The sequence below is a fragment of the Furipterus horrens genome, unplaced genomic scaffold, assembly GCF_987537825.1.
Source record: "Furipterus horrens unplaced genomic scaffold, mFurHor1.1.pri manual_scaffold_5, whole genome shotgun sequence".
Taxonomy (NCBI): Eukaryota; Metazoa; Chordata; class Mammalia; order Chiroptera; family Furipteridae; genus Furipterus; species Furipterus horrens.
The window spans coordinates 134,174,782-134,201,098 of record NW_028327175.1 but is presented as its reverse complement, the minus strand read 5'-3'; the positions used below and the strand labels follow the sequence as shown (position 1 = coordinate 134,201,098).

Genomic DNA, 26,317 nt, shown 5'->3' with positions numbered 1-26,317 from the left:
ACTTAAAAACTAGAATATTTAATAACATAAAAATGTTCCTAAGATGTTAGGCAATAATAATTCCCGAGGATGGTGGAGGAGTGAGGGGAGGCTGCACTCTCAGGCTCCCGAGACCCGTCTGTAGTTTGGACTAATTGCAGACAGATCATCTCAGTGAACAGCTGGACACTGGCAGGAGTCGAGCCTTGGCACTGCTGGATTAGAGAAAATCCATCTGGGAACAACCTGTTTAGTGAGCATAGTAGATGAAAAAGGGATGAAACGGGATTCCTGAATGGGGTGGCTGCCCGAACTGAGGCTGAAAGGACACAAAGGCTTTTTGGCGACCACAGGCTTCCCCAGAGGGGAGTCAGGAGGAAAGCGGATCTCTACCCACTGGCAGAGACAGGACTCGACCAGGTGGCATTGGCGCTGGAAGACGGGAGACAGCGTGCTGATGAGCAAGTGAAATCGTAATTTTTCCTTTCTAATACTCTCTTGTGAACTGCGGAGAGGGGGGGAAAGTTTGGGGGTGATAGGACATTCTTGAGGAGCACAGGCGCAGAAGTGCGTTCGCCCACTCCCCAACCTTTCCCTTGGGTCGCGGGCGCACATAGGGAAGTGCCCTCATTCACTGGCCCAGGTGTGCAGGGCCACGAGTCCAGGTGCCCCTCGGACACACCCCAACAGACATAAGATCAGTGCCCCAACGGGCGCAGGGAGGGCCCACTGGATACGCAGAAGACCGTGCACAGTCACCCCTGGCCAGCTCCAGTGGGCGCCAGGCCCGAGTGCCAGGCCAGAGCGCAAAGCATTTGCTCAGGCTCTGATTGCACCCACCCAGGGGGGTGCTGGAACGGTGGGCGGCTGTGGCGCCGGAACAGCAGGCAGCATTGACTCACAGACACTCATTTCTACTGAGCACAAGTGTTCGGGGCCCCACCCTAAGAGGCGAGAGACCAACTCCCAGAGTGCTGCGTGGCAGGCCTGAGGCAAGCTCTCGGGCCGCCTTACTGGCTCACAGGCATGCCTGCAAGGACAACTTGGCTAGCTCCAACAGACACCGAAGGAACGCGCTGTGCGGGGGCCCACTGCTGCAAAGAACAGGAACCTCTGACCCACCTCATTAGACCAGCTGTGGATACAGAAAAACAAGACAACACACAAAGGCTGAACTGACATCTCCACAAAAGAATTCAAGATAAAGTGGATAGAGTAACTCTCAATCAACTAGCCAGAAGGAAGATCCTAACAAAAAGCATCTGAAATATAACCAGACAGCATAAACAAACAACATAAAAGGGACCCCAAGAACATCAGGCTCAGGAGATCAAAGAGACTGCACCACTGAATCCCCCAGATCTACCATAAAATATCTCATACCACTAAGGTGGGAAGGCAAAGCAGACAAATCCAAATAACAAAAACAAACAAGAAGAATCCAACATGGTAAGACGCAGAAATAACCTCTCAATGAAAAGAAAAGAGGAATCCCTAGAAAGAGAGGTAGATGGAATAGACATAGCCCAAATGTCAGACATGGAATTCAAAACTATGGTGGTGAAGAAGCTCAATATACTTGACAACCTCAAAAACAACTATGACAACCTCCAAGGAAGTTACCAGCAGCTCCAAGAAAATTACAGGGAACTTGCAGAGAAGTACACCAGCATAAAAAAAGACATAAAACTACCAACAAGAACCAGGAAGAAATGAAGAATGGAATCTCTGAACTGAAAAACACAGTAGAATCAGTCAAAAGCAGACTAAACAAAGCAGAGGATCATATTAGTGAGTTAGAAGATAATGTAGAAAAAAATTCTCAGGTGATACAGCAAAATGAAAAAAGATTTAAAAAGTACAAAGAAGAGGTAAGGGAGTTACAGGACAGCATAAGGAAGAACAATATAAGAGTAATCGGAATTAAAGACGGATCAGAAGAACAAGGAATAGATAAACTAATAGGAGAAATAGTGACAGAAAATTTTCCCAACCTGATGAGAGAAAAAGTTATGCAAGTCCAGGAAGCACAGAGAGTTCCAATAAAGAGGAACCCCCCAAAACCCACTCCAAGGCACATCATAGTTTAAATGGCAACATTCCAAGACAAAGAGAGAATCCTAAAAGCAGCAAGAGAAAAACAGAAAATAACTTACAAGGGAGCTCCAATAAGGCTATCAACCGATTTCTCAACAGAAACACTATAAGCCAGAAGGGAATGGTCAAAAATATTTCAAGCAATGAAAAACAGAGGCCTACAACCAAGATTACCCTACCCAGCAAGGCTCTCATTCAAAATAGAAGGTGAAATAAGGAGTTTCTCAGACAAAGGAAGACTAAAAAAATATATCTCCACAAAACCAGCATTGCAAGAGATGCTAAAGGGACTGTTCTAAGAAAAAGGAAGAGAAAAAAAAGAGTAGAGGAACAGAGTTACAAAGGGAAATGAATAAATACATGTCAATAATAACCTTAAATGTAAATGGATTAAATGCTCCAATTAAAAGACATAGGGTAACGGAATGGGTAAGAAGACAGGACCCACATATTTGCTGTCTACAAGAAACACACCTCAAAACAAAAGATTTACATAGGTAAAGGTATATAAAAAAATATTCCAAGCAAACGGACCTGAAAAAAAAGCTGGGGTAGCAGTCCTCATATCAGACAAAATGGATTTCAAAGCAAGGGCAATAAAAAGAGACAAAGAAGGACATTTCATAATACTTAAAGGACCAATCCATCAAGAAGATATAACACTGATAAACATATATGCACCCAATATAGGAGCACCCAAATACATAAAGCAAATATTAGAAGACCACAAGAAGGATATTAACAACAACACACTCATGGTAGGGGACTTCAACACTCCATTATCAACAATAGACAGATCATCCAAGCAAAGAAACACCAAGGATATACAGGCATTGAACAACACACTAAACCACATGGACTTAACTGATATATATATATATATATAGAACCTTTCACCCCAAAGAAGCAAAATATACATTTTTTTCAAAGGCACATGGGACATTTTCAAAGATAGACCACATAATAGGACACAAAACAAGCCTCAATAAATTCAAGAAAATTGAAATCATATCAAACATCTTTTCAGACCACAATGCCTTGAAACTAAAAATCAACCTCAGAGAAAAAAATCAAAGACACCCAAACTCATGGAAAATGAATAACACGCTATTCAATAATGAATGGGTTAACAATGACATCAAAGAAGAAATCAAGAAATTTCTATAAACTAATGACAATGAACACACAACAGCCCAAAAACCTATGGGACACAGCAAAAGCAGTCCTAAGAGGGAAGTTCATAGCAATACAGGCATATCTGAAAAGGATAGAAGAAGCTCAAATAAAAAATCTAATCCTAAAGCTACAAGAACTAGAACAACAACAACAAACAAAGCCTAGGGCAAGAAGAAGAAAGGAAATCATCAAGATCAAAGCAGGATTAAACGACATAGAGACTAAACAAACATCCAAAAAATCAACAAAACTAGGAGCTGGTTCTTCGAAAAAATAAACAAAATCGACAAGCCTCTAGCCAGGCTCATCAAGAAAAAAAGAGAGAAGACCCAAATAAACAAAATCAGAAATGAAAGAGGAGAAATCACGACTGATACCACAGAAATACAAACAATTATAAGAAATTACTATGAACAACTGTATGGCAAGAAATTTGACAACCTAGAAGAAATGGACAAATTTCTAGGAACATATAACCTTCCAAAACTGAATCAAGAAGAAGTAGAAAGTCTCAACAGACCAATAACAAAGAAGGAAATTGAAACAGTAATCAAAAATCTCCCTGCACACAAAAGCCCTGGACCGATGGCTTCACAGGCGAATTTTACAAAACATTTAGGGAAGAACTAACTCCTACCCTCCTCAAACTATTCCAAAAAATCCAAGAAGAGGGAAAAATCCCAAACTCTTTCTATGAAGCCAGTATTACCCTAATCCCAAAACCAGGTCAAGACACAACAAAGAAAGAAAACTACAGGCCAATATCACTGATGAACATCGATGCTAAAATCCTCAATAAAATATTGGCAAACAGGATCCAGCAATACATCATAAAGATCATACACCACAATCAAGTGGGATTCATCCCAAGGATGCAAGGATGGTTTAATATTCACAAATCAATAAATATAATACATCACCTAAACAAAATGAAAGACAAAAATCACATGATCATATCGATAGATGCAGAAAAAGCATCTGATAAAGTACAACACCCATTTATGTTGAAAACACTCAGCAAAATGGGAATAGAGGGAGCATACCTTAACATAATTAAGGCCATATATGAGAAGCCTGAAGCCAACATCATAGTCAATGGACAAAAACTGAAAGCATTCCCCCTGAAATCAGGAACTAGACAAGGCTGTCCACTCTCTCCACTTCTATTCAACATAGTGTTGGAAGTCCTGGCCACAGCAATCAGACAAGACAAAGAAATAAAAGGCATCCAAATTGGGAAAGAAGAAATAAAGATATCATTATGTGCAGATGACATGATAGTATACCTAGAAAACCCTATAAACTCCCTTAAAAGACTACTCGATATAATAAGTGAATTTGACAAAATAGCAGGGTACAAAATAAATATACAGAAACCTAAGGCATTTCTGTACACCAACAATAAAATATCGGAGACAGAGGCAAAAAAGAAAATACCATTTACTATAGCAACAAGAAAAATAAAATACCTAGGAATAAACTTAACCAAAGAGATAAAAGACCTGTACACGGAAAATTATGCAACAATGAAGAAAGAAATTAAGGAAGATACAAATAAATGGAAGCAAATACCATGTTCTTGGATGGGAAGAATCAACATCATCAAAATGGCCATACTACCCAAAGCAATTTACAGATTCAATGCAATCCCTATTAAAATACCAATGACATATTTCACTGACCTAGAACAAATACTCCAAATATTCATATGGAACCAAAAAAGACCCCGAATAGCAAAAGCAATCTTGAGACGGAAGAACACAGCAGGAGGAATCACGATACCAGACATCAAACAATACTAGAAAGCCACTGTGATCAAAACAGTCTGGTACTGGCATAAGAACAGACATATAGATCAGTGGAACAGAATAGAGAGCCCAGAAATAAACCCAGGCCTCTATGGTCAACTAATATTTGATAAAGGAGGAAGGAACATAAAATGGAGTGAAAGAGCCTCTTTAACAAATGGTGCTGGGAGAACTGGACAGGGACGTGCAAAAAAATGAAACTAGACCACCAACTTACACCATACACAAGAGTAAACTCAAGATGGATTAAAGACTTAAATGTAAGCCGTGACACCATAAAAGTCCTAGAGGAAAACATAGGCAGGAAAATTTCAGATATCCCACGTAACAATATCTTCACGGATAAATCTCCTAAGGCAAGAGAATTAAAGGAAAAAATAAACAAATGGGACTACATCAAACTAAAGAGTTTCTGCTCAGCAAAAGAAAACATCAGCAAGATGAAAAGGAAACCAACCATATGGGAAAACATATTTGCCAATGATATCACAGACAGGGGACTGATTTCCAAAATATATAAAGAGCTTATACGACTCAACATCAAGAAAACAAACAACCCAATTAAAAAATGGGCAAAGGATCTGAACAAACATTTCTCAGAAGAGGACATACAGAAGGTCCATAGACACATGAAAAAATGCTCAACATCATTGGCCATCAGAGAGATGCAAATAAAAACCACAATGAGATACCACTTTACACCAGTCAGAATGGCCATCATCAACAAATCAACAAACAACAAATGTTGGCGAGGATGTGGAGAAACGGGAACCTTACTGCACTGTTGGTGGGAATGCAGACTAGTGCAGCCACTATGGAAAACAATATGGAATTACCTCAAAAAACTAAAAATGGAACTGCCTTTTGAACCAGCGATTCCACTGCTAGGATTATACCCAAAAAATCCTAAAACCCTAATTCAAAAAGACTTATGCACCCCTATGTTCATAGCAGCCCTGTTTACAATAGCCAAGTGCTGGAAACAGCCTAAGTGCCCATCTGTAGATGAGTGGATCAAAAAACTGTGGTACATTTACACAGTGGAATACTATGTAGCAGAAAGAAAGAAGGAACTCCTGCCATTTGCGACAACATGGATGGAACTAGAGAGAATTACGCTTAGTGAAATAAGCCAGGCAAAGAAAGCAAAATACCATATGATGTCACCTAATACAGGAAACTAAAGAGCAACACAAACAAACGAACTAAATAGGACAAAGAGTACAATAGTAGTCAGTAGGGGGAGAGGGGAGGGAGAGAAGGAGGATAAGTAAGGGAAGGGTCTAGTCAAGGAACATATATGAATGACTCATGGACATGGACAACAGGGAGGGATATGATTGTGGGAAAAGGAATGGGCTGGGTGGGGGGAGCAATGGGGGGAAAATAGGACAACTGTATTTGAAAAACCAAAAAATAAAAGAAATTAAAAAAAAAAGATGTTAGGCAATAAATAACGGATAAGATACATTATCAAAGTAATTGCTATTTTATTTGATATTCAGTACATCTACATAAAAACATTAAAAGGAAACATCAGCTTACTCTCTTAGTCCACTTAGGCTTCTGTAAAAAAAAAAAAAAAACCCACAAACTGTGTAACTTATAAACAACAGAAATTTATTTCTCACAGTTCTGGAGGCTGAAAGTCCAAGATACGGTGTCAGCCTGGTTGGGTTCTGGTGAATACCCTCTTCTAGGTTACAGACTGCTCACTTCCGTTTGCATCCTCACATGGTAGAACAGGTGAGGGATTTCTCTCTAGAGTTTGTTTTATAAGGGCACTAATCCCATTCACAAGGAATCTGCCCTCATGACCTACTCACTTCCCAAAAGCCCCCATGTCCAAATGCTTTCACATTGGGCATTAGGTTTTCAATGTATGAATTGGGGAGTGAGGGGCACAATCAGACCATAGAACACACTAACACAGGTTACTTCCAGAATTGTGGTTAGTATGCTAAAAATAAGGCTGTATATATCCAAGCCATTTAATTTCCCCCCTGGCATAAAAAGAGAAATGTCCTGCCCTAAACACACCTTCCCTTACAGCCTTGCTGCTCCCTCGGCCAGGTAACTGAATTAGGCAATGGAAGGTGGGTGGGAGTGAGATATTTCAATTGCAGGCCTAGATCTATGTGTGATCTACACCTCACTTTCCCCTGGGAGTCAACTGTGACACCAAAGTGACTCTGGAGCCACAAAGAGAAGTGTTCTAAATCCCTGATGCTTGAAAGAGTCACACAGGAGAGGAATGATCACCATTTCTCTGAGAGAGAAGTAAACTACTAATGTGGTAGGACACTGGCATTTCAGGGTTTACACGTCACCTCAGTAACTGATACAGGCAAGTTTTAAGTCTTCTTTATCCCTTTCCTGTATATTCCAAAATGCCAATAAGTAACATGTAATAATTCCACAATTAGAAAAAATAGTTAGATTTTGAAACACATGCCTTTTAACTCAAAAAATTAAGTTTAGGGAATTTAGCCAAAGCCAATAAACTGAAATTCAGACAAATATATATATACAAAAGTGTTTACAGAAATATTGCTTATAAACATTAAAAAACAACACAAAACACAAATTAAATATCATTCATAAAGGAATGGTTTGGTAAACTATAGCCATGTGATAGAATATCAGGCAACCATTAAAATAATTTTAATGAAGAATTTTAATGACATGAGCAAACACCTATAATATAACATTAAGTGAAAAAGGCAAGATTAAAAGTTGTTCAAATACAGAAAAATAGTCAAGAGAAATATAAACTAACCCTGCATGATTACTTAATACTCTTATCTATACTTTTTCCAAGTTTTCCAAAAGGAGATCATAGTACTTTTTTAAGAAGAAAAATTTACTCATAAAGATACATCTAATTATGCTGGGGGAGAAAAAGGAACCAGCAAGATCACTGACACAATGGGTCAACCAGGAGGAGCATCTAGGGACCATCTACTTCCCTTCCCAACAACAGAGGGAAGAAGCAGGCAGGTTTGAGGGAGAGGAGTAGCAGCCTGGTGCCCAGGGAGGAGCTGGAACAGTGAGACAGATGTCCTCTCTGCCATTGGTACAGCATCGGGCCCAAGAAGAGTTCTGAATTATTGGGAAAGAAAAGTTTCAACTGACGGGGCTAAAGAGACCATTGCTAAAAATTGGAAAAATCAACAGAAGGATTCATAAGATGGGGCAGAGAGGGTTGGGAAGTGCCAGCAATGTTCTATAACTTACTCGTTGCATGAGGTTTCATGTAAAACTGTGTTAAACTATACATATATGATTTATGTACTTTTTAGTTTGAGTGCTATATTTAATAACAAAATGTGAAAGAAAAACATCCAGCAGCTGTATCTTCATAGCTAAGACAAAAGAAGGCTTTAGAGGAAGGAAGGAACAATGCTCAATATAGGCCTGAGGACAGGCCCAGAGGAACAGTCATCCCTCAATGCCAGTGTATTGCTTTGAAGTTTTCAAAGTGCTTCAGCAATGCATACCACATTTAAGACTCAGAATGACCCAGAACGGAGACCTTGAACCCAGGTCAGCTGATCATAGCCAGCAATCTTTCCACTAGACCGAATTCAATGCAAAATACACTTACTGACTAAAAATTTTGTTAAAGGTCTTAAGACACGAGTTTTCAGTCTTCCTCTAAGACCTGGATTAACTTAAAATATTAAAATATTTGAGTTTTTGCCTCCTCAGCTTTACCTGGCCAACCTCTAAAAAAAGTAATGCCTGCCCTAACTGATACTAAAATTATGTGGGTTTATTATTTTGCCTCTTATTCTTGTTGAAGAAATCAAACTAGATCTCTTTCTATTGTCACCTACTAAAATTTCATTTCCCTCAATGATCATATGGGGAAGAGAAAAAAAATATATATATATATATACACACACATTAGCTGTTTATTCCTCCCAATTATTTGTGGATTTGAGGGTCCACCAGTCATTCTGAAAAAAATCTCTATCTCGACAAGAAAATGCAGAATATGAAGAATCAGAAAAGGAAGACAATTAAACCAGAAGAAAAGCAAAAAGAGCTTAGCCAAGAAAGAGGAGGAAAGAGGAGAAAGTATCCGACAGGGATAAGAAACAAGTCTAGTGAGTATAGAAGTGGTATGGAGGGCAAAGAAGACTTTAAAAATGTTGCTCTCGCCTTTAGATTCTATTTCTTTGACAAAGACACCATGTGGGTACCAGTGTCCTAGGAGTAGCGCATTAATTGGTACCTGTAGCCAGACTATTGGCTAGGAGCTGCACGAGACAGTACAAAGACTAAGACTTGGCTCCTGCTCTTAAAGAGTTCAGAGGCTTATGAGGGGGAACAGACACAAACAAGGTGCTTTACATGTGTAGTAGGAGTACAGAGGTCATAGTGACTAATTGCCTGGCAAAACTGGGAAAGGCTTCACAAGGGAAGTAACACTGCGGCTGGTCCAGGAAGATGAATAGGAGTTCACAAATCGGGAAGAGTCAGGGAGAGTGTGCTCTAGGCAACTGAAGTAGTCACAGAAATGTTAAAGATTAGGAAACATTGGGAGAATGCCAGAGAATCTGAAGTATAAACAGCCGAAGCTTAAGTAGACAGGTGGTAGAAAGGTAGGGAATAGATTGCAGGGTAGTCAGAAATGAGGGAAGGAACCAGCTGGGAGCCAGTTGACACAAGCTTAGATGTTTAGACTTCACTGTTTAGGCATTTGAGGGCACATTGATGTTTGCATACTTTAATATTAACATAGTTTTACTGCAAAAAAAGGAAAGGAGGGAGCTAAAAATTAGATGGAAGTGGTGGCAGGAAAGTTAGAAGGCTGTTGCAAATAGGACAGAAAATGAATTAAGTAGTTTTGGAGCCAGAGGAATATGGGCTTAAACAGTTATTCATTGGCTAACCTTGTGGAATTACATAGGCTTCCCAAACCTCTGTTCCCTTTTCTGTAAAATACAGACAATAATACCTACCTTTGCAGAATTCTTACTGTGATGTATATCTAAAAATGATTACGTAGTATCTAGCTACAAATTAAGTAATAAATGTGACAAATACATTGACAGTGCAGCAGCACTGAGGATAAGGAGACAGATGACTGTGAGCAGGGTTTGAGCACTAATTGGATATGGAATTTAAGGAAGATGCAAAAAGAGGGAAATGTCCTGTATTTAGCAACTGACTTTGTTCTCTGTAATAAATATCTCTAATACCAACCCAGAGAATTGCTAACATATGTCTCAGCTAGACACCATGCCCAGTAGAACATAATTCTCTAGCAATGCCATTTAGTATAAGTTTCTCTTCTTATATCTCCAGCTACTTAATTAGCTCAAGTTAAGATTCTCCATTCAAAGATTTCAGATATTCAAAAGAAATGTATTAAAGAATTATGTTAAATAATTTATATTCAAAGTAGAGTTATAATCTAATTAGCAACAACATCAGTTGCAAAATGTTAAAAGAACCCCATCTCTTAATACTGAAACGTTGAGTAGCCTATAGAGGTCCTATAACCAAACAGATGACTAAAATCACTGCACCTAAATCTTGTGTATTATACATATTGGAAGTCAATCAACATTTTAAATTATCTCCTTGAACTGTGTAACTGTTAGATGAGCTATAGGACAGATATCATTGTAATCTATCTTCATATAATTAAGTCAATTTTATGTATCTTTAGTTAGCACACAGCAGAAGCAAAGCAGGGCCTAGAAACACTTGCAAAAAGAATTGGCCTCAGAGAAGACTGAAGTATTCCTGGCTTTTATTTCCTTCTAAAATACAGAACATACCACCATAAACACACTTCATTTGTGAGAAAAACTGGCCTAAAATTTTTCCAAGTGAGAAGCCCAAATGCCAGGTTCCAGAGATATGAAACACTGAGTGCCCACCATGGCTTGGAAATGCCTGAATCAGAGAAAATAAAATGAAATTAAAGCTTTCACTTGGGGCATGTAAGATGGATCTTCAAAAATTTTTAAACCAATTTCTTCAAAGGAAAGAATTTGGGAATTTAAAAAGAAGGGGATGATTCCTTAATAAAAGCAAGCAGAGTATTACCCTGAATGACCGAAAGAGCCTAACATCCACGTGCAACTGAGGAAAATAAAGCAAACAGTTAACTTTTCCCCTTCTCGTAAGATCACTAAGGGAAATGAAATTTTAGTAGGTGAAAATGGAGGACTTAAGCATTATGAAACCTAGAGCTAAATCTTCAATAAAAATAACAAGCAAAAGAAAACAAAACAGAAAATACAGAAATTTCTCAAACCCACACAATTTACTGTCAGTTGGAGCATTAATCTTCCTGGAAGGAACCATAAAACAAAAATTAAGATTGCTCCAATATGTTGCCTAAAGGCCAAATAGCAAACACTTCTTAATCCAGGGCAGCCACATTTGGTAACCTGCTGTAACATCAGATGTATGTCTGATGTAGTATCTTTTTACATAGAGAATAAATGTTTACTAAGAAAAGTTACACAGGTCAAAGGAAAAAAATTACCTTAATGGAAGCTGAGAAAACTGCCCTGTGGCAGCACTAAGATTCCTGCCCTCTAGATTCAAGGGCAAAGGAAGAAAAGCTTGGAAGATGGGCATCCAACTACTACCAAACTGAAGCCAATTTTATCACATTCCAGATGCCCTGCTAGCTAAACATTCAAAGAATAATGGAAGGGAGCTACGTGGTAGACTTTACCCCAAGGCCAGATCCCTACATCAAAGACTAATTTAAGAAAAAAACTTATAAATCTTTCCAAAATTAAAAAATTTATCCAAAAGTGTATACACAGTATAATCTCAACAATATAAAAAGTATTATGCACTAAAAAAAGATAGAAAGGAAATATGATGTCATTCATTGTTTTTATCTTTGATGGCAAGATTAATTTTTCTTCTATGTGCTTCTATATACCTCACTACACTTGGATTCAATATTTTTATTGTTGTTCTATTACAGTTGTCCCAATTTTCCCCCATTTGTCTCCACTGCCCCACCTACCCCTCACCCCATTGCCATAGTCAATCCCCACCCTGTTGTCCATGTCCATGGGTCATGTTTAACTGTTCCTTGACTAGACCCTTTCCCTTCTTCTTCCTTTATACCCCTCTCTCCTCCCCTCTGGTCACTGTCAGTCTGTCCTTTGTTTCCACACCTCTGGTTTTATTTTGCTCATTTGTTTATTTTGTTCATTAGGTTCTTGTATTAGATGAGATCATATGGCAATTGTCTTTCACCACCTGACTTATTTCACTTAGCACAATATTCTCCAGTTCCATCCATGCTGTCGCAAAAGGTAGGAGTTCCTTCTTTCTTTCTGCTGTGTAGTATTCCATTGTGTAAATGTGCCAGTTTTTTGATCCATTTATTTACTGATAAGCACAATATTTATACGTGTTTTTCTTTATACTTTTCTAAATTTTTCATATTTCTTATAATGATAAATCAATAGTTTTATAGCAAGAAAATAAATGTTAAAAGAAATTTAAAGACAGCAGGGAAAAGCTTAGTTCTAAGGGGATAATTCTAGAATCTTCTTTAGAATGTCATCATATACTCTGGAATTTAGCATCTCCCAAAGTCTGTGATTATGATTTCAAAACATAACCAAGAGACTAATACTTTGCATGCCCCAGTTACTGGTTTTTCTGTGTTTGCTTATCCTCTGTGCAAACTCGATAAAATGCTAACAATAATCTCATTCTATGAAAAGTGTGTCAGTGAGAAGAAAAAGAAATAGAGCAATTTGCACTTGAGGAGAGGAAGAGTACTTGGAAAAAGGAGTGCCTGAAACATTCAGAGAACTATTCACAGGTAAAAACGTGTATAAAACTCCAAGTGAGATATAAGTGAGGCTGGCCTTACCAACAGGAAGAAAGTATGAAAAGATTTCAGTGGACAGGAGAGAGCAGAGTACAAAAGGAATAGCAGGAAACATACAAACTTTGTATGTGTTTTTTTCACAGAGGATTCACAACATTCCTCAGCAAATTCAATTTAGTTGCCCTGTTCTAGCTTGCTAACCAGAACCAATTTAATTTTAAATCTACATGCAGAGCCAAGGGGGACAAAATATTTTGCAATTACTTTTAGCTCCCTCTTGGAAGGCAGAATAAGATTTAACCAGTTCGGCTCCGGCTGCAATAACCATCCAGGTTTTTCAGAGACCTAAATGGTGCTCTTTGGTTGAAGATTAAAGAATAGAAAACTGTAACACAATTACCTGCTTTGCTTAACAATTTAATGGGAATGAATTTTTGAGAATGTGACAAATTGCTTTTGATTTATCTGCACAGTACTTGAAATACTAATGCAAGAGAGTGATTTGTTACACAGACAATGTATACCCCTTGCTATAAATCTGCCCACTGTCACATTCTATTTGACACCCCGTTAGGTGATTTTTGAAGAACTAGTATATTACTGCATTTAACAAAGAACAGAAAACTGATATACGACTCTCCTGTTGCTTCTCAGCTACCAGGAACAAGTTTCTCAGATATCAGTCTATGCAAACGTTTCTTGGTTTTATGCTCTATTGTGACAGATAAGTAAACAAGCTGATAAAATCAAGTGTTTTCAAAAAGGAAAAGTTATCATATTCATGTATGCCCTAGCTTGTCATGAAACTTCAAACAGTTTCTGGTTCTGCTTACTATCTGCACAGATTTATTCCAAATAACATAACCAAGTTTGTTTCTTGATTTCTTTCAACATAAATAGAACCATTAAGTTTTGGAAGTGTTTATATTCTGGGAGATAATCAGATCATCTATTCTGATTAGCCTTAACACATTGGCCTGGCCCCTGCCTTTACACAGAGCTCACAGCCGCTGCTCCCCTCCTCAGCCAGCCCTCTCCACGTTAGCATTGCTGTATCTCTAGAGCATCTATCCTCACCATGCCTCCTACTGGGAGGAAATGAGGCTGCTATAGGTCTGACGGGAGTTCCGCTTGCTATACTGTGGTCTGTCTTTATTAAAAGCAAAATATAGACCTCAAATGGGGACTTGGCAACCATGCCAGATTGTGCCAGGTTTTTTGTTTCTTGCTTTTTCAGTAGGGAAGCAGGGAAAGAAGAGGCCTTTTTTTACTATTACAAAAGTTTATTTAACAAAAAGTTCAGTATGAAAAAGTACATGACTCAATTTTTATATTGTAAAACAGGTGTTGTGGAGAGGGGACATGTGGAAGTAGTTGATTTCTCTGGTAAACACAGCTATTCTTTACACTCATTCCACGGCTTCTAACACAGTGATGCTATGTCCTCATATTACCACCCTTCCAATTCTGCTTTGTTGCCCACGAGTTGCCATCTTTACACATTCATCTATCACTGATTCAAAAAGGGATCAAATCCCTATACTGTTCCTTGGAAATGTCTGCCACCACTTAACTTCAGTGATAACTTCTTGTCCATAAATGTTTTCAGCTCGGGAGAGTAAACTTTGCTAAGGTAATCTACTCGGCAAACTCAAAGATGCCTCCAAACAGAATACCTCCCTTATGCTTGGAGGAAGCCATTTATAAGTGTTACACAAATACAGATCCAACCAAGACTACTTGATCATTGTCAGTTTAAATGCAGACACCCTCCCCACCACCCCAATTCACTTTTAGCTAGTTGGAAACTGGAGGAATGTGATTGAGGAAGAGCCATTAGCATTTTTAATAAAAACAACTCTTACAAACTAAGAACTAAACTATAAACATTCTAACTATATATATTAGATGTTCAATAAATGACAGTGATTCACAATTTAATTCTGTTATGCCATCTAATATAGAAGTTGTTATCATCAGATTCCCAGATTGAGCGGAAAACAAGTCAGCAATATAAATTATATAAGCAGTCTTCAGGTGAGTAAATGGGAATAATTCTGACATCAAGCCTGAAAATAAAGTTATTTCAAAACACTAACTCCTATCTTCAAATCTTAGCTCTACCAATTAACTTCTCCGAACATCCAATTCTTCATGTTTAAAATGAAAATAATATTTCCTACTACCTCATAGAGCTGTTCTGTGACTTAAGTCACCTAGTTTGATGCCTGAATGAACACTCAATAATTGGCATCTACTCTTTATTTTCTTTCCTCATGGATTGTTTTTAACCTACCACTATAAGCTGAAAGATAAATGAATGAATGAATGAAAGAAATGATAAATGAAGGAACAAATAGATATGTAGGCTTCTAGCCATAAACGTTAATTTCTTTTTTGTTAGTGTTCTAATGGCAATACCCACAGGGGATTTTAAAGAAGTGCAGTCACATATCACTAGTGACATTTTTCTGAAGACATAATCCAAAATAATTGTTCGGGTATAGGTTATATGAAAATATGTCAGGGCCATGATTACCAGGTAACTCAGACCCTAAATTCTTACCATATTTATATAAACATGTGATACACATATGAATGGTGTTGACCCATAGTAAGGCAAGTTGAGGCAGCTGCTCTCAAGTAAGAAAAATTGGTAAAATGTAAACATCATCAACAAATCCAGTTAATGAATACTGAAATTGAAGTTTCTTAAAGTTCCTTAAATATATTTTCGCTTTATTGATTAACATTCCATTTCACAAATATTTGTTCAATGAGACTCTGTAGTAGACATTGTGGGCAATACAGCTCAATTTTGGTTCAGTTCACCTCTATTTATAGAGCACCTCTGCTGGACCAAGCACTGTGCTAGGGGCAAGGATTGTAAATAAAAATAAGACACAACCTGATCCATTGAGAAAGGGTGCAAATAACTGCAATACAAAACACAGTGCTTGCAATTACAGACTGGTAGAAGATTCAGTAGGAATCCAGAAGGTGAAGTGGTCATTTCTGAGCAGAAGTCTGGAAAAGCTTCAAAGAGAATGTGAATACCAGACCAGATTTTTAGAAGCAGGGTGTCAAATGGACACAAAAGGGCACAGTCTAGACAAAGAAAAACCTATATACATAGGCAGACAATGTGCAGAACTGTGATTGGTTCCACAGTACTGGAATGAAGAGCACATGGTGGAGGATCAAAGGTAAGGTTAGCAGTGAGCAGGGTAAGTTATGAATTGCCTCACTTGTCATGTTAGGCAGCCTGGATTTTTTTCCTTCTAAATGCTAATAAGCCATGGAGGTTTTCTAAAAAGGTCACATTTGTGTTTTGTACCTGTACAAAAGGTGAACCAAATGTCGACAAGACAGAGTCAGGGAGAATAGGTGGAAAGCTACTAAAATAATCTGAAGAAGTGAGGATGAGGGAACTGTGCTATTCTAATAGCATAGAAAATGGAGAGAAAGAACAAATTTTAAATATATTCAAGAGACAAAATTATCACTTTAGATTAATCAATACTTGTGAAAAAGTAAAAGTGAAAATTAAGTACAAGAGTGTTCTTTCTGCTCACATCAGAACATAAATTTGAAGCATTTAGAAAAATTGTTGGATACTAAAATTGCAGTTTTAGAAGATTCCAGAAAAAATAAATAAAAGGCCATACAGTTTGGATATGGTGTCTAAAAAGAAAGAGACTAAGGGGTTTTTATTAGACAATGCACTTTGATGCCAGGGGATTTATTTTTAGGAGAAAATACTGCTGAAATGGAAAGTCTACTTCTTGGTTCATTTGACACTAGCAGTAAATTTTAGGAGAGGAGTCCAGTTCAACAATGTAGTATGTGACTGTGGCAGACATGAATATGGCCCACTCGGCTCTCTTCCCTTCAGAAAGACCTACTACTAGAAGAATAGCTGTCTGACAGCCTCCAGCTGTAGCACCTTTACATCTACTGCAGTGTTCACTCTGAGGCCACGCTGCCCACCCAGCCCACCACCCTCTGACTTCCACACTGCTCCCAGGCACTGACTAAGCACAGAAGGTACAGTAGAGCTAGGCCATCCCCCGACACAAATTTCTTTAATGGGCAATGTTTGCCGAAAGGCTTCCATCAGCCTGGCCAAGACTTTTTCAGAACTGCATTGTGGTCTGAAGTTCTTTGTGACCAATTTTAATTCCCTCTGCACCTTTTATGTCTGAAGGCTCTCCTTGCCTACCCCTGCTCCTTTCCCCCTTCTCCTTTATGGGTGCTTCTCAAAATAAAACTCATACATGTCTAATTCTTTTCTTGGTGTCTGCTTCTCAGAGCACCTAAACTGGCACAGTAGTTTAAGTAAGCTTACAAAGAATAAGAATCACAAGGAAACATGAGGCCCTCTGCAGAGAATCTCAAACCTAAACCACCTCCAGGAGACAGGAATGTAGCTGGTCCTCGGAATTTTCCAGAGATTACACAATGACCCAGTGTTTAACAGCCCTCCCAGTCACATTTTATTCCTAATGACTTACCCACCTCCCTTGGGTTGTATGTTTCATTCTAACTTCCAGAACATCTTTTACTAACATTTCATATAATTGAATTAAATTAGATTAAACTTCCCATAAGAAACCAGATTGAACTAAAAATAGTGAAAACTCTATCCGTAAGAATTCTGTCTTGAACCAAGTGAGTTCTCAACTTAAATAATCATAGTCTCCTCTTTGGGCCCCAGGGGTGCAAGCAATTCAGGCACACAACAGAGTCTTCTCTGGAGTACAGTGTTCATCCACTTCTCAGGAGAATTTGCCTTTCCTGCTATAAGCAGCTTCATCCAGCTGCCAGGAGAATATTTGGATGACAGTGCCTCGAAGTCAACACATAAGAATTCTAGTGAAGGGAGTAGGTCTGCCTTGATAGTTAAGTGTGTAAGCTCTGTACTCCTACACACTTGGTCTAAATCCTGGCTCCAGTAGGTGCTCAAACTGGGTGACCTTAGGCAAGCTTTTTTCTTCTCTGAACCTCAATTAACTTCATTTGTAAACTGATTATAATAATAGTGCCTACTTGTGCACATGTTGTGAGAATTAAATGGGCCAGAACAGACAGAGCATTTAGCACAGTTCCTGGCACATACTGAGTACTCAGTACTAGAAATTGCTATTATTTTTGTCATTTCAATCAGTAGGAACATCTGCTCATCTGCTCTGGGACTGGATGAAGTTGCTCTCCACATTGGAGAAGCCAGTGACCATATAGTGATCTGGCCTCTTTTTTGACTAGAAGGATGAGAAGCTTTGTAAGTGGCCACACATTAAGGCTCAGCCTTCACTCACGGCAGCAAAGGGAAATCTGGCCTCTCTGAATAATGGGCAGACAGCTGGGGATTGCCCTCCCTCAAAAAAAGGGGGGATTACCAAAAGATTATTATGGTCAGGGGTAAAGCTGAAATAACTATCTTAACAGACAATTTGTGCTCCAATTACCATCTAAATGTTCATGGTAAATAAGGATCCATAAAAACACATCTGTAAAACCCCAACTTTAGTGACTAGGGCTTTGCATGGTTCATTAGCACATACTCTTTTTGTAACATCACCTATCAGCACAGCCTTCCCTTTTCAAAGTCTATTCTCTAGCAGTTGGAGCCAGTGTCCTGTAAGGAAAAGCTCAAAGATCACTGCAGTCACAGACCTCCTCCCATGAGTGCAGGAGAATCTTATTAAGGGAATATTTTCCATGATGTTCTGTCACCTTCCCTCATGCTCTTCTTTTAAGATAAGGGTTAGTAACTATAAATTAATCAGTGACAATTTGGGGAGAGAAACTTGTGTGCTAGATACAAGTGACCAGTTGTAAGGAAAGCATTAAATCAAGGACCTCTCTGGCATTCCCAGAGATTCTGTGAGCTACCTAATATCCTTTAATTAATTCCCATTATGCTTAAACTATCTGGAGTGGGTTATATAGTTTCAGCTATGAATGCAAATTGATAAAAAATAAATCTAGATAATGCCCTACCTATATTTTGATGTATAGACAAGGGTTCAAGTCCCAGTTCTGCTATTTACTGGTCCTGTGACTCTAAACAAGCCATTCAGTCTCTAGATCTCATTTCCTCGTTTTCCTTATAGAGTAGTTGAGGAGTAAGAGTTAATATATGTTATCTTCTTAGCACAGGGCTTAATACATAGTTTGTGCTCATAAAAAATGATCAACTATAATGATTATCAGGAATGACAAGTTAGGGTACTTCTTTGTAAGGCACCCTCCCTCCCTGGTGAAAAGCAGGGTGTCCGAGAGCCTAATAAGTTGAAGTTAAGCTTCAAAACACCATCAGGCTAAGCAAAAGAGGTGTGTTTGCTGCCTTTGCCTTACAGGCTTTGCACTTTGAAATGCAGGATGAATGAACAAAAAAGGAGAGGATTCTCAAATCACTGAGCACAAACATGTCAACAATATAAAACTGACATACTACCAGGAGGGGACAGGGGAGAAAAAAGGGGAAGGAGGGAGAAGAAGTTACTAAGCACCTATCTAAATCATATTCTATAAAATAAAAGGAAAACTAAAGGAAATAGAAATGATTTGCCCACTCCTCAGGGCTCTTAGTGTATCTGCGATTGACAAAGGGTAAGATTATTTATTTCTGATGATGCAATATGTCTGTACAACAACAAAGGTACATTGTAATCCAACTTGTTATATTGTAAATAAAATTCTAGGAAGAACGGCGAAGTTGGATCTATATAATGCAAAACAAGCCTGGGTTTATGAACAGAATTAGGAATTAACTCTATATTAATATGCCTAAATAGACACTGGAAATATAAAGGCAAATTTCAATTAAAACATTGACATCGTCTTCAGGAAACTCAGATTTTAGGGGCAGACAATATATAAGCAGTTAATTGCAAGTTCTACAATCAAGCTATAGATTACACTGGCTGTTCCTCTAGAAGAATGGTTTTTCTCCTAGATTGGCATACTGTTAACTCCCCGGCCTGTTCGAATCTGTGCTTAAACATCACTGTCTCAATTTAACATGCTATGACCACTCTAAAATCAAACATCCTCCCTGCAAATCTAGACTTCCCAATCTCCCTTACATCGCTCTACTTTGCTTTTCTACAGCATTAATTTTAATTAAATTTTTATTCATATAATTGTAGATTCACATGCTATTCAGAGGAATATTACAGAGAGAGGCCATGTACCCTTTACCCAGTTTCCTCCAACGGTAACATCTTTTAAACCTATAGTACAATATCATAACTAGGACATGGGCATTGACACAGTCAAGATACAAAACATTTCCATCATCACAAAGATCCTTCATAGTCTCCTTTTATAGCTAGGTCTACCTGCCTTTGGTGCCATTGCCCCCTCCAATGTAACTCCTGGCAGCCTCTGTTTCTGTAATTTTGTAACTTCAAGAATGTTACATAAAATGGAGTCATTTAAATGTAAACTTTGAGGATTAGCTTTTTTCATTCAGGATAACTATCTGGAGATTCATCCAAGTTGTTGTTTGTTGTGTGTATCACTAGGCTCTTCATTTTCATTGCTGAGTAGTATTCTGTGGTTTGGAGGCATCACTTTTTGTTCAATCATTAGCCCACTGAAGAACATCTAGGGTGTTTCACATTTTGGCTATTACTAATAAGGTACTATCAACAATCAGGTACAGGTTTTTGTGTGAACATGTTTTCATTTCTCTGAGATAATTTCTAGTAGTGTGATTGCTGGGTCACATGGTGGTAGCATAGTAATTTTAAGAAGCTGGCCAAGAGTTTTCCAGAGTGGCTATGCCATTTTACATATTCACTTCCTCGCCAGCATTTGTTATCACTATTTTTTTTTTTTTTTGCCTATCTGACAGGTGTGTAGTGGTACCTTATTGTAGTTTCAATTTGTTTTTCCCCACTGTCTAATGATACTGAACATCTTTTTGTATGCTTATTCGCCATCTGTATATCCTCTTCATGTGAAATATGTTGTCTTTTGTTATTCTTCTCACTGGATTTGCATTGTTTGGGTTTTTATTGTTCAGTTTTGAGAGTTCTTTATGCAGTCATTCCTCAGTATCACAAGGAATTAAGTAAGGATGCACAACTCCCTTGCATATAAGCTACAGCATAGTATTGCTTACACATCACTTCATTTGTGGGGATTCAGCATGGCACTCAGTGCATGGTAAATTCAAGTTTTGTTTTTTAAAATTTTCTGGGATATTTTTTAAAAATATTTTTGATCTGCAGCTGGTTGAACCCCTAGATGAGAAACCCACAGATACAGAGGGAAGATTGTGTTTCTATTTTCACAGATAAGTGATTTGCAAACATTTTCTCCTAGTCTGTAGCTTATCTTTTTATAATCTTAAGAGGGCCTTTCACAAAGCACACTTTTAACTTTCGCAAACCCCAGTGTATCAATTTTTTCTTCTTGTGGGTTGTGCTTTTGGTGCTAAGCCGAAGAATTATTGGTCTAGTCCTAGATCTTGATTTTTCTGGGGTTTTTTTCTGTGAAATTTACAGTTTTAAGTTTTATATTTTAAGGCTATAATCCATTTTGAGTTAATATTTGTATAAGGTTTGAAATGTAGGATGTCCAATAGCTCTAACACTATTTGATGTAAAGGTTATCTTTCCTACCTTGAATTGCTGCTTCACATTTGTCAAAAATTATCTGGGTATATTTTTGGGGGGTTATTTATAGGTTCTCTATTCTGTTCCATTGATCTGTGTGTCTATGCCTCTGCAAATATTACACATTCTTGATGACTGTAGCTACCTAATAAGTCTTAAAATTGGTAAGCTGATTCTTCCCACTTGGATTTTCTTTTTCAAAATTAGCTGTTTCTTCTTCCTTTGCCTTTTCATTTAACTTTTATGTTACTCTTTTTGTATCTACAAAAAATGTTGTTGAAATTTTGACAGAAATTATGTTAATTCAATATATTAATTTGGAGAAGACTGAGATTTTACTATGTTGTCTTTCAATCAATAAATATAGTGTGCCCCTCCATTTATTTGGATTTGTTTGTATTTTTCACTTGCATCTTAACATTTTCAGCATACAAGTCCTGTATATATTTTGGTAGATTTACAACTAAGCATTTCACTTTTTGAGTGATTATAAATATCACTGTGCTTTTCATCTAAATTTTCACTTGTCCATTGTTAATATATAGAAATACAGTAGATTTTTATATGTGATCTTGAATCTTGCAACCTTGCTGAACTCATTTTTCAGTTCTAATTTTTGTTCATTTTCTGTAAATTCTTTAAGATGTTCTAAATACACAAGGATTTCATCTGTAAATATGGAAAGTTTTATTTATTTCTGTTCTGTATGGCTTTTATTTCCTTCTCTTGCCTTATTGCAGTGGCTAGAACATTCACCATTATCTTCATTAAGAGTGGTGAGAACAGACATCCTTGCCTTGTTACCAATCTTAGAAAGCATTAGTTTTTCACCATTGAGTATAATGCTAGCTATACATTTTATGTAGATGTTCCTTATCAGTTAAGGAAGTTCCCTTCTATTCCTATTTTTCTGAGTTTTTATCAGGAACAAATAGTGGATTTTGTCATAAATTTTTCTGAATCAACTGATATATTTTACTCTTATTCTCCTTTAGTCTATTAATATGGTGGATTAGATTGATTGCTTTCATATGTGCCCTGATTGAGGACCATACCTGCAACCTAGGCATGTTCACTGCCAGTCTCAGCAGAGTCCTAGAACATCTGCAGACCCACCCTCTCTGGGAACAATGGCCAGGACAGCAGCTAGAGGGGCGCCAGTCCAGCGCAGAAGTGGGAGAGAAGCTTGGAAAAGGGGCAAGTGCTGGGCAGGTGGCATTGTTCCCTTTCAGACCCCTCCCTCACATACAGTGCCACAACATGGTGAAACAGGTCACCCTGTACTGATGAAACCCTAAGGCTCCACCCCTTACAATGTAACAGGAATGACAGCTCTACCTGGGACACAGAAGCAAACAAACAGAGGAGCCTGTCAGAATGAGGAGACAGAGAAGTATGGCCCCAAAGGGGAAAGAGATCAAGGTTCCAGTGGGAGAACTGAGCAACAAGGATATAGCAAACCTAACAGATGAGGAGACAGACAACCTAAGAGATGCAGAATTCAAAACACTGGTGATAAAGATACTCACAGGATTGACAGATATGCTTGATTATGGCAGACACATAAGAGAAGAAGTGAAGGTTATGCTAAGTGAAACAAAGAAAAATCCACACAAAACCAATGGTGAAGGGAAGGAAACCAGGGTTCAAATAAATGATTTGGAACATAAGGAAGAAAAAAATCAGTCAAGCAGTGCAGAATGAGGAAGCAAGAATTGAAAAAAATGAGGAAAACTTCATAAATTTTGCAAAGAAGATGGACATACAGGTCTGGGAAGCACGGAGGGTCCTGGACGAGCTGGACCAGAGGAAACCACACAGGATGCATCATGACTGAGATGCCAAAGGTGAAAGATACATAGAGAGTCCTGGGGGCAGCAAGAGAGAGGCAGAGAGTTGCCTACAGGGGGGTGCCTATAGGCCTATCAGTTGATTTCTCAGAGGGCACTTTGCAGGCAGGAAGGGACTGGCAAGCAGTATTCAATGTGATGAAAAGCAACCCACAACCAAGATTACTCTATCCAGCAAAGCCATCACTTGGAATGGAAGGGCAGATGAAGTGCTTCACAGACAAGGTGAAGCTAAAGGAGTTCATCATCACTAAGCCATTATTGTATGAAATGTCAAAGGGACTTACTTAACAAAAAGAAGATCAAAACTATGAACACTAAAATGACAACAAACTCACAAGTATCAACAACTGAATCTAAAAAATAAAAACAAAATCCAACTAAGCAAACCAGAATAGGAACAGAATCATAGGCATGGGGATCATTTGGAGGGTTATCAGCTGGGAGCAGGGAGAGGAAGAAATGGTGAAATGGTGCAGGGACTAAGAAGCATAATCGGTTGGTACAAAATAGACAGTGGGTTGTTAAGAATAATACAGGAAAGGGTGAATCCAAAGAACTTATATGCATGACCCATGGACATGAACTAAGGGGGGTGGGATTGCTGGAGGGAAAAGAGGGTACCTGGCAGAGGGGAGCAAAGGGGAAAAAATTGGAACTACTGTAACAACATAATCAATAAAATATACTTTTAAAAAAAGAAGAAATGCACCCCCATGTTTATTGCAGTGTTTTATAATAACCAAACTATGAAAGCAACCCAAGTGCTCATCAATAGATACATGGATAAAACAGCTATGATACACACACACACACACACACACACACACACACACACACACACACACACACAATGGACTATATTATTTGGCCATAAAAAAGAATGAAATCTTATCATTTGTGTCAGCGTGAATGCATGAATGGACCTAGAGGGTATTATGTTGAATGAAATAACTCATCAGAGGAAGGCAAATGCCATATGATTTTACTTCTATGAAGAATCTAAAGAACAGAATAAACAAACAAACAAAATTGAAGCAGACTCAAAGATACAGAGAGAGAACTAGTGACTGCCAGAGGGGAGGTGGGACTGGGACACTGGGTGAAAGAGGTGAAGGGACTAAGAAGCACAAACTGGTTGTTACAAAATATTCACAGGAGTAAAGCACAGGAAACACGGTCAATAATATTGTGATAACTGTATATGGTTTGGGGTACTGGAAATATTGAGGGAAACACTGTGTAAAGTACATGATTGTCTAACTATTAAGCTATACACCCTAAACCAATGCATAATAAAAGAAAAAAGAAAAATACTATGATAGTATCTATTGATTGTCTTTTTTCATTCAAGATCTGGTTCTTGGTACAAAAAGTAATTTCTTATTGAAACATGGACATTTCCATATTTTGTTATGAGATTCTGGGTCTTCTTTAAACCTTCTATTTTAACTGGATTTTTTGATACTGTTCTGGTAGATGATGTGAAGGCATTGCTTCAGTACTGCCAGGTATAAATAAAAGTCCAGGTTATCCATTCAGCCTCCATTGACACGTAAAGGGAGCTCTTTGTCATTGCTTGGGAGTGGTACAAGTTTCAGCTCCCCTTAGTCCCCACTGACACCACAGTAAAGGAGGAGAGGAGGAGAGGAGCACTTCATTAGCGGTCAGCAGGGATGAAAGTCCAGGTTCCCAACTGTGCTTGTAACTCTGACAAGGGTATTGGGGAACAGCATTAGAGTTTCATAAGGGTAGACATATAGGCTCTTCACTCAGCTTCTGATAGCATGGTAAGATGGGGACACAGTTTTTTGTTATATTTTGCTGGAGCAGAGCAGTTTCTGTCTTGCTAGGTTGCTCCTTTACTGGTCCTTTGGCTACAGAAAACTGAATTTTGTTTTTTGTTTTTTGGTCCATGTTCATTGGCATTTATAGGTTGCTGGCCTTTTCAGCTCAAAGTCTGGGGTATATGAGACAAAAATAAAACCTAGGGAACTCGCCACTGTGCCATTCATTCCTTGAGTCCTGGTCTGCCTTCTTCTTGCTGCCTATCCGTGGGTTTTAGTTAGACTTAGCAAGAGGAATAGGGAAAAGTACATCTACCCTGTATGCCTGGAAGTGGAATTAGGCTACATAGCCTTTTAAAATACTATATTTATTCAGAAATAATGTTTATAATTTATTGTCTGTCTTCTGCTACTAGAAAGCGAGTTTCAAAAAGGTAGGACTTTTGACTGGCAATAGTATCTTGATGAATGAATTTATGAAGCCATAAAATGACTGCTCTCTGAAAAAAAAATAAACAAATAAGAGAATTATGGTTCTTTAAATTGGTTCTGATCCATTGGGAAGCTTGAAAGTGAATAGGAAAAATCAAGAAAAGGCCTAAATAATAATTAAAGGTAGGAAATAAAATTAAAATAAAGTATGACCAAAGAATAGAGAAACATGCAGAGTACACAGAGCTCAACTGAAAGAGATTGTGTATACAGCTAAGATTACCCACTCATGGAGATAGATCCTAACTGAGTGTCCCCGTGATCAGTGAGCACTGCATGAAGCATGAGAAGAAAGGAGGCATGCTTCACATTAGCTGTTTAGGTAGTGGAAAATGTTTGGTCTGTTTAAATTGTCACCAACATATTTGCCTAAATACTTTCTTGTCGTCTGCTCTCCTAATCGGCCAATGTTCCCAGCATTGACAACAATGGCTATCACAACAAAACATCAACATGTCTTCAAGGCACCATTAAATCTGAGACATGCTTTTCCCACCAAACCCACAAGGTGAAAAAAGAGAAAAAAGGCAGTTATTAGGACACATTAAATGAAAGTTATAATACATCTTCTCCCTTATTTATCTTTATTTTTTCCATGACACTGAAACCCTGGCCCAAAACTAAATTAAAAAGAAAATGAAAAAAAGAAAACACAACCAGACATACG

The 26,317-nt window shown here is 38.2% G+C and overlaps 1 protein-coding gene and 1 pseudogene across 1 annotated transcript in view; both read right to left on the bottom strand.

Annotated features, from left to right (window-relative positions):
- Nucleotides 1-26,317, bottom strand: part of HPSE2 (heparanase 2 (inactive)) — a 631,267-nt gene that overhangs the window by 390,487 nt on the left and 214,463 nt on the right. The window lies entirely within an intron of this gene.
- On the bottom strand, nt 14,301-14,527 carry LOC150009877 (small nuclear ribonucleoprotein G pseudogene; annotated as a pseudogene).